A 10,235-nucleotide genomic window follows, 5' to 3' on the forward strand; every position below is an offset into this window, starting at 1 on the left:
AAAAACACACTGGCCAAAATTTTATTTGAAAAATATTTTCAGCATTTCCAAAATCATTCCTTGTACACTAAAACAAGAGGAGAGGCTTAAATAGTCACTGCCTCCAAAACCTTAGATGAGAGACGAAGGATTAAGGAAATCAGGGTGAGGATGACTATGGAGAAGTCAGACTGACTTGCTCAAAGTGAAGCACTGAGCGGAGGAACTGGAAAGATGGTCAACTCCAGTCCTGGAGGACCTCAAAGAGGCTCATTTTTCAGAGGGATAAATATATGCAAATACATGATCTTTGAATATTATTCTGAAAAAGAGATCTGCTAGTAGCCTTCCAGGACAGGAGCTGGGCATCCCAGCTCTCTTTTCAAGGATACACTGGGAGGCTTCCGTGCATCACAAATTCAATTGACTTATTTTACCTTTGAAAATAGACACATTTGTGTGTCTATTTTTTCTGCAAATGGACCCAATCTCAGCTGTTTGATATATAACTATGCATAAGATACAAGGGAAGGTAATTTGCTCAGTGCAATAAAAGCCTAGGGCAAGAAAAATCGTTCTTCTTCAAGGAGACAAACTTCCCGCTGAAAGCGTCCTGCCTTTTCACACAGCATCTTCCACTGGTTTCTCCAGGCCATGAGTAATGTCTGGCTAGCATCAGTGAATCAGGAGGCTTCCAAATTCACTGAGACCTGCAAAGATTTGAGGAACTGCAAAAGAAATCCTTCAGCACCGTGCTCAGTCATTGAGGTAAAAGAGGGGCTCCCCCTACCCTAAATAATAAACATTGCATTATTCTGTAGATTGCATGCACCAGACTGCTCATTTTCCCTTCATGTATTTCCTCATACTTCCTTCGGCTCAAGGAAGGAAATAGCATTCCTTCCTTGATCCCGAGCGTGGAGGGCAAATGCCCTCCACGTTCGGGATCAAGTTCAAGATCCCTCCACGCTCGGGATCAAGTTTGCCCTGCACGCTCGGGATCAAGTTCAAGATCCCTCTGAGGCCCTTCAGGTATTAAGACTTTGCAGTTGTCTTCCACCAAGCCCAGCATTCACAGCAGGATGGTCTCCATTTGTCAGCCTGTGTTTTTTTAATGATAGAACAAAGGACTGACAAGATTTTAGCCATTCAGTCTACCCATGAATTAGAGAATCACCTCCCACAACTCCCCTATTGCATGAATCTTTAAGGGTAATTTGATAACAGCTTTCCTAATTTAAGTGGCACAAACATGTGTAAGTTATGCTAATTTTCAAAGAGAACTTGTGTGCATAAGCCTGCTTTGAAAATTATCCCACCAAATGTAACCACACACAGTTACACCTGCTATTGAATCTGCAGAAAAGGTTTGGGGAAACTTTACACATTTATGAGTACAATTTCATAGAACGTATGGGGCAGATTTTAATAGATACACGCACGCATCCATGTGCGCGCGCTACCCACATGGACATGCGATTTTATAACATGCGCGTGCAGGTGTGCATGTTATAAAATCGGGGGTCGGCGCGCACAAGGGGAGTGCACAATTGCGTACCTTGCACGCGCCGAGCCGCACTGCCTTCCCCGTTCCCTCCCAGGCCGCTCCAAAATCCCAGCGGCCTCGGAGGGAACTTCCCTACCCCCCCCCCCCCCACCCCACCTTCCCTTCCTTTCCCCTACCTCCCCTGCCCTTCCCCCCCCCTACCTTTTTCTTCTTTTTTCTTTTAAGACTTACTTCAGCCCCGCCCCCTGGACTTCCCCGCCCCTTTTTGCAAGCCCCGGGACTTACACGCATCCCGGGGCTATAAGCGATTCGCTGGGCCTTTTGAAAAAATAGGCCCAGCACGCTTAACCTTTTGAAATCCGCCCCATGTGCGTAAAATTATTAGCATATGTGTGCGCAGGTAGCTTGTATTTACGCGCATGCTATTTTAAAAAAAATCAAAAGTGCAGGGGTATTTTCGGTTTCATGCATACATTTATCTATTCCTGATGCCTTTCAACTAGCTTGATCACTCCATTCTTATACTTCACTTTCAATGCATATCCAGCATAGTTCTCTGCTTCAACAGCAGGGGAAAAGAAAAACTGTTACTTCACACATCCAGCAGAGCTCTCTGCTTAAACGGCAGGGGAGAAGAAAAAAGGGTTTGCACTCACAAAGCGGGGAGTAGCTGGCTTGTTACGGCGGTTACTACCCCAAACCAAATGTACCTGATACTTCACTCTCGAAGCATATCCAGCATGGCTCTCTGCTTCAACGGCATGGGAGAAAGACTGATACATCACGAATTTCCAGCATAGCTCTCTGCTTTAACGGCAGGGGAAAAGAAAAACTGATACTTCACGCTAGAGATGTGAATCGTTTTCCATATCGTCTTAACGATAGAAATCGTGTGGCAGGAGAAGAAAATCGTGTTTGGCACGATTATTTCGTTGAAAAATCGTTAAAAATCGTTTTTTCCAATTAGTGCGCACTAACTCGAGTTAGTGCGCACTAACTCAAAATGATACAAATAGACACTTTCCAGGTCACTGAAGGTCAGTTAGGAATGAATATGTGTTCCTATTGGCTGGCAGCCCTCTTATCTATTGATGTTACCAAAGTTACCACTGAGGTGATGGTGGGGGGGATGGGAAATGGAACTGGAAACTCATGAACACCAACAGAAAATGAAACAAAGTGTTCACACTTCCCAGGTCAGTAAAGGTCACTTAGGAATGAATATGTATTCCTATTGGCTGGCTGTGCTCTTATCTATTGATGTTACCAAGGTTACCACTGAGGTAATGGTTGGGGGGATGTGAAATGGAAACAGTTGGAAGCTTGACATGTGATGATCAGCACTCACAAGACTAGAACTTCTTTGTTTATTATTTTTGTTAGCAGACACGTGCATGTTGAATTTGCCAATCACTGTGCATTTTAGAAAGGTGGTCCTGGCTGGAACTGTACACAGTTCAAATATATGTAATTGATTGTTGGTAAGTGTATTTTTTAAGTAGCCACACTGGCACAAGTATGTTTACTTTTCCTCCTACTTAACTCACTAGCTCAGCTTTGTAAGAAGGGCTTCTCTGCTTGAGTGAGGGTCAGGCAGCTCCCCCCTGTCTGTGAAGCCAGCCTCTCACTAGTAATGCAGGGAGGGAGCTGTCTCAGACTTCACCATCCTCCCCCCCCCCCCCTCACCCACACACCATTCACTAGCTGGGACATGGGGGAAGTCAGGAGTGAGGGTCAGGCAGCTCCCCCCTGTCTGTGAAGCCAGCCTCTCACTAGTAATGCAGGGAGGGAGCTGTCTCAGACTTCACCATCCTCCTCCCCCCCCCCCCCTCACCCACACACCATTCACTAGCTGGGACATGGGGGAAGTCAGGAGTGAGGGTCAGGCAGCTCCCCCCTGTCTGTGAAGCCAGCCTCTCACTAGTAATGCAGGGAGGGAGCTGTCTCAGACTTCACCATCCTCCCCCCCCCCCCCCTCACCCACACACCATTCACTAGCTGGGACATGGGGGAAGTCAGGAGTGAGGGTCAGGCAGCTCCCCCCTGTCTGTGAAGCCAGCCTCTCACTAGTAATGCAGGGAGGGAGCTGTCTCAGACTTCACCATCCTCCTCCCCCCCCCCCCTCACCCACACATCATTCACTAGCTGGGACATGGGGGAAGTCAGGAGTGAGGGTCAGGCAGCTCCCCCCTGTCTGTGAAGCCAGCCTCTCACTAGTAATGCAGGGAGGGAGCTGTCTCAGACTTCACCATCCTCCCCCCCCCCCTCACCCACACACCATTCACTAGCTGGGACATGGGGGAAGTCAGGAGTGAGGGTCAGGCAGCTCCCCCCTGTCTGTGAAGCCAGCCTCTCACTAGTAATGCAGGGAGGGAGCTGTCTCAGACTTCACCATCCTCCTCCCCCCCCCCCCCCCACCCACACACCATTCACTAGCTGGGACATGGGGGAAGTCAGGAGTGAGGGTCAGGCAGCTCCCCCCTGTCTGTGAAGCCAGCCTCTCACTAGTAATGCAGGGAGGGAGCTGTCTCAGACTTCACCATCCTCCCCCCCCCCCCTCACCCACACACCATTCACTAGCTGGGACATGGGGGAAGTCAGGAGTGAGGGTCAGGCAGCTCCCCCCTGTCTGTGAAGCCAGCCTCTCACTAGTAATGCAGGGAGGGAGCTGTCTCAGACTTCACCATCCTCCCCCCCCCCCTCACCCACACACCATTCACTAGCTGGGACATGGGGGAAGTCAGGAGTGAGGGTCGGGCAGCTCCCCCCTGTCTGTGAAGCCAGCCTCTCACTAGTAATGCAGGGAGGGAGCTGTCTCAGACTGGTATCAGGGTTAGGGCACTGTGTGCAGGAAGATCACAACACTCCTGGTATTAATAGGGATAGGGCACTGTAAGAGATGACTGTAGTAGATTGAATAAAGATCTGATGTTTCTGCTCTCCTCACACCAAACAAAAACAACACACAAGCAGAGAAGCCCTTCTTACAAAGCTGAGCTAGTGAGTTAAGTAGGAGGAAAAGTAAACATACTTGTGCCAGTGTGGCTACTTAAAAATACACTTACCAACAATCAATTACATATATTTGAACTGTGTACAGTTCCAGCCAGGACCACCTTTCTAAAATGCACAGTGATTGGCAAATTCAACATGCACTAGCATTTCAGGTGCCTGCTAACAAAAATAATAAACAAACAAGTTCTAGTCACGTGAGTGCTGATCATTACATTACTTTTTTTGTCAAGCTTCCAACTGTTTCCATTTCACATCCCCCCAACCATTACCTCAGTGTTAGCCTTGGTAACATCAATAGATAAGAGCACAGCCAGCCAATAGGAATACATACATACATATTCATTTCTAAGTGACCTTTACTGACCTGGGAAGTGTGAACACTTTGTTTCATTTTCTGTTGGTGTTCGTTAGTTTCCAGTTCCATTTCCCATCCCCCCAACCATCACCTCAGTGGTAACCTTGGTAACATCAATAGATAAGAGGGCAGCCAGCCAATAGGAACACATATTCATTCCTAACTGACCTTCAGTGACCTGGAAATTGTTTATTTGTATCATTTTCAGTTAGTGCGCACTAAATCGAGTTAGTGCACACTAACGGGGAGTTAGTGCGCACTAACTCGATTTAGTGCGCACTAACACGATTTAACGATTTTTAACGATAAATCGTTAGAATTTCTATTGTATCGTGTTCTATAACGATTTAAGACGATATTAACATTATCGGACGATAATTTTAATCGTTGAAAAACGATTCACATCCCTACTTCACGCATATCCAGCATAACTTCAACGGCAGGGGAGAAAAAAAAAGGATTCACACTCACAAAGCGGGGAGTAGCTGGCTTGTTACGGCGGTTACTACCCCAAACCAAATGTGCCTGATACTTCACTTTCGATGCATATCCAGCATAGCTCTCTGCTTCAACGGCAGGGGAGAAGAAAAAAAAACTGATACCTCACGCATATCCAGCATAGCTCCCTGCTTCAACGGCAGGGGAGAAGATAAACAACCAATAAGGGCTGTATAACATAATCTGGGTAAAAACAAATAAGCATGGGTGTAGCTTGCTTATTGCGGCGGTTACTACCCCTACTACCTCTAACTAATCAAGCTAGATATTTCACTTGGATGCAGCTCCATCACCGCTCTCTGCATTAATGGCGGGGGTGGAAGGGAATTAGAACCAAGAGCTAAGAGAAACAGATAAGTGTGAGAGAAGGGGTGGGGGAAGCTTGCTGGGCAGACTGGATGGGCCGTTTGGTCTTCTTCTGCTGTCATTTCTATGTTTCTATGTTTCTATGTTTCTATATCTGTGCAAAAAGGCAGCGGTCAAGGGCAGGGCATCCCAAAGCCAATAGAGTTTTCAGGATATCCACAATGAATATGCATGAGATAAATTTATATATACTGAGCATCCATGGTATGCAAATTTATCTCATGCATATTCATTGTGGATATCCTGAAAACCTGACTGGCTGAGGGGTCACTAGGACAGGTTTGGGAAGTTGTGGTATAGGGTTGTTCCAGTATAGGGTGAAGAGGAATATGTGTAAGTTGCTATTTTATAAGAGACAGTCTTGGTGAACTGGAGATGGAGTGGGTAAACTGGCCAAGGTATCAGCAAACTGGTGTTTTCAAGTAAGCGCGTATATTTTAAAATATACCAACTTCTGCATGTAAATCAGGGTTTTCCATTTACAAGTTATATTTTATTTGTACATACAATATACATGCATATGTTTATAAAATACAGAATGCACACGCTTTCATTGCACTGCAAACATTTTGTGCATATACATGCATGTATGTTGAGGGCAGATATACGCAGATTTTAAACCTGCGTGGACCAATACACCAGATTATAAAATACTATAGTAGATCTTGGTGCACCTATATAAATGAATATATGGGGCTGTGCGGAGTTGTTTGAAAGTTATGCTTATAGTTTTGAAAATGCAAAAGTATGGGATTTAAGTCTAAGCTCCTTCCTAACCCTATCCCTGGTAATGTCTCTCATCAGTCCAAGTAAACTTACATGCAATTATTAGAGAAATAAGCTCGCAGATCTTGTATTCACTTAAAAACAGGGTGGCAGAAAAAAAAAAGCAAGGAAAAGTTTTAATAAAAATAGAAAAAACTTAACAGAAAATTTGACAGTGAAAAGTTTCCTTAATTTGTGTGAGTTAATATAATAAAACCAGGTGTTGCAATACTTGTGTGCATCTTGCATTAAATATACATTTCCAGGATTCTTAGCGTTGCCATGGAGTGTACTGCATCTAAGGAACTGTTTGTTTGTTCACTTTCTGTTCTAATAAGGAGGACAATTTTATAACAGTCCATGTAAATTATGCATTGACAACGTGCATAAGTTACACCAGGTTTAAAGCAAACATATGCGTCTGAGTTTGCTTTGAAAATTTTCCCTAAAAACACACGCAGACTAACCAGCACATTTTACTTATAACTGCACTTTGGAGGGCATAACTTGTGCAGGTTAATTTAATAAAGTTGCGTTGTTTTGTAAAATCCAGAGTGTGCGCATAAATCCCATCTCTGTCCCCAGTTCACCAATTTTTTTGTATGTATTAATGTGTTCATATACTTTTATCCACCCAACCTCTGTGCAATGTTATAACGAACCTTTTGAAGATAGTTTTCAAAGGAGTTATGCATGTAAATGTAACATACTATCATAGCAATTTTCAAAAGCCATTTATGCTCTTAAAAAGTGCATTTATACATATAAAACCCAGGTTTAAAGGCCTGCGAGTGCATCCATGTGCACGCAGTTCCCGGTGCGCGCACATGGACGTGCCAATTTTGTAACATGAGTGTCGGCAGGCATGTTATAAAATACGTTTCCCATGCGTACATATGCATCAGATTTTAATGTCCGCGCACGCGTGTACGGGCAGCTGGTCTCCTCCACGCAGAGGGGGGAAATTTTAAAAGGCAATGCATAGCGACGCGAGTAGTGCTTCCCCAGTTCCCTCTCAGTCTGCTCCAATTAAGGAGTGGACTGGGAGAGAACTTCCCTATACCCCTACCTAACCTTTCTACCCTTTCCCCTCTCCTGTCCTCCCTGACCCCTAACCTCTTCCTAGCTACTTTCGTTTTCCTACCCTTTCCGCTCTCCTCGACCCCTAAGCCCTAACTCCTTCCTTGCTAATTACAATATTTTTGTTTCATTAGTAACATCCGCGTGCCAGCAGCCGGCCAGTACACGCTTCCCCGGGACAGCGGCTAATGGCATTGTCCTGGCCCATCCCTTTTCAAGGGTTAAGTGCATGGCTGGGCCGGTTCTAAAATGTGCCCGCAAGGCCCAGCCGTGAGCGAAACCCCCATTTTTTAACACACACAGCCCTTTTAAAATCGAGCCTTAAATGTGTAAATCCTTTTGCAAATTACCCCCTTTATGTGCAGAAATCTGCATTTTATGCATGTATATAACTTTGAAAATTTCCCACTTAAAGTTTGTCATTCCAGCTGCGGAAGCAGACTCGTTTTCCTCTGCTTGCAAATAATTACATAGAAGAATGGGAGTCAGAGGGGAGGCAAAATATATACAGCAGCAGCAGCAGAATCAGAGGTATCAAATGTGCTAACTCTGCATCGCTGACTTTCAAACAAAGACCTATAAGAGCTGCAGCAAATTAATTCAGCAGAGACTAGATAAATCATCCTTGTTTGCTTTTAAAATAGTAACTCTCATGGAGAACACAACTTCGGAAAAGTGAGGGTCGAGCTCAGCAGGCAGAGAGCCTGGGAAATAGAAAGGCTTGCTTTTTTTTTTTTTTATTCATAGTCACATAGTAATGACGGCAGATAAAGACCAAATGGTGCATCCCGTCTGCCCAGCAGATTGCTCAGTGCAGGTTACCCCCATGCCTTCTGTTAGGAGCAGTATCTGCCACCCTGGGAAGTTACCCCCAGGCTTTCTGTGTTTTCAACTACGTATTCATCTGTGCTCCAAGCACAGTTTTCTTCTTATTACTTCATTGTACCTAACATGTAAGCAAATACAGATTTTGAAGGAGAATGTACAGCACATGCAAAGATTGCGAAAGGGGCCTTCATATTAACCATTTTTGCATATTTAGTATATCAGATATGTGCATGTATCTTAGCCACATCCTTAAAGACCAGCCCTCTTTAAATTACTAGTTGTGCATGGAGATCCTTGCTGATAAACAGAAGAGTTTGTTTTGGAGAAGGACAAACTTCAGACTCTCTTTCCTTCCTTATCAGCATCGCTGTCCTTGCTTAGAGTGGCCTATTTTGAAGATGATAGTGCAAAATCTAGCAAGCAACAGCAGTAATATCTTCTCTAGGATTAAATACTGGTCTTTGTTGGATACTCTTCCAGGCACATGCAAAAGTAAACAGAGAAACATTCAGGTTTTATCAAATTTATAGGGAACAAAAAAAAATATCTGTGACTCTTACCGTAACTCATTCTTCTGCACCCGGAGCAGTTTTAAAGGCTGTGTATCCTCAATTGGGCAATCGTATAAGTACTTGCTGGGTTAATAATCAAAAAAGGAAAAGTTATAATAGAGGAATCTGAGTTAAACATTTACTCCAATTTATTTTGCAGCTTAACCCCAACGATCTGGTTAGGTAGTCAGTGGCATCCTGTTAAACAGGTGAGTCAGTCAGCTGCAAAATGTAGTGTCATGGCGAGGATGAAAACAGCAGCATTGCACGGAACTTGAACAATGCTAAGGCTTCATTCTGTTATCAAGACTCCAGAGAAAAGGTGTCAGTCGTCAGAGCTGAATGGTTTTCAGATCTGCAAAAAAAAAAAAAAAGGGACATTTTCAAAGAACTACAAGAGTGTAGGTTTTTGTTTCTACAACCATAGCAGGAGAAACATACCTGGCTAGTTCTGCATTTCTTCTAGTGCTCATCAAAGAGAAAGACTAGGTTAGGTTCGGGCATGTGGTAAATGCTAGTGTGCTGGAAACAGAAGCTGCAGAACTTTGTTTGCCAGTAAACCACCAGCAGCTTCTTTTTAGAATTTCACTCATAGGGGCAACCTGATATGCTGAGGAGGAATAATCCTTCAGTATAACAGGATTTACCAGTCTCGGACGTCAGAAGGATGTGCAAAGAATGGGATGTTCATATGATGGTCGGACACACAACCGGGTATTTGGGAGGGTATTATTTTGGCAGGGAGGAGCAGGTTTCAGTTTTGTGTTCTTACTACTTCCAGATTCACCACTTACCTTGATGGGCTTGAAGTCAGGTGAAGTTCAGGGGTTTGATTCTTAAATATGATCCTAATTCCATCTGGTGGTGTCACTAAGGTAATGTATTCAGCACTGGGGTTCTGTAAGCCTTGAGAAAATCCAAAAGGAACCCCTTGCTCTGCTTCATTCCCCCGCCCTCCCCCCCCCCCCCCATTCTTTGGGGGATGGGAGGACACTCCAGGAACAGGTTGAATTTTATTCATGGCCTAAACCTATTACAAGTTAAAATTCTAAGTGATATGTGATTCTGTGGTACTTTTCTTGTTCCCAAGACAGGTTGTCAGCATATCCCAAAATCAGGAAGAGTCTGGGAAGCACGGACTGATGTGAGAGCGCAGTGCCAGTGCGCCTTCTTTTCTATAAGGATGAGATTTTTCCTTTAAATGCACATTTGGGAGCCCTTTCCCACCTCTCATAAACTCGTTTTCTTTCTTCCTTTCCTTCAGTAATCCTTCGCTCATTCAGAATGCTGT

General features: G+C 44.4%; 1 protein-coding gene across 2 annotated transcripts in view; it reads right to left on the bottom strand.

Moving 5' to 3' along the window:
• KCNJ16 (potassium voltage-gated channel subfamily J member 16) overlaps nt 1-9,019 on the bottom strand; it is an 83,366-nt gene extending 74,347 nt beyond the window's left edge. The window contains exon 1 of one of the 2 annotated variants that reach the window (XM_029599282.1): nt 8,954-9,019. The gene's annotated coding sequence lies outside the window, so the exon portion shown is untranslated. The remainder of the gene's footprint in view (nt 1-8,953) is intronic. The other variant, XM_029599283.1, reaches the window with a different exon arrangement.
• Between the last annotated feature and the right edge of the window lie 1,216 nt (nt 9,020-10,235).

The sequence above is a fragment of the Rhinatrema bivittatum genome, chromosome 4 (assembly GCF_901001135.1).
Source record: "Rhinatrema bivittatum chromosome 4, aRhiBiv1.1, whole genome shotgun sequence".
NCBI lineage: Eukaryota > Metazoa > Chordata > Amphibia > Gymnophiona > Rhinatrematidae > Rhinatrema > Rhinatrema bivittatum.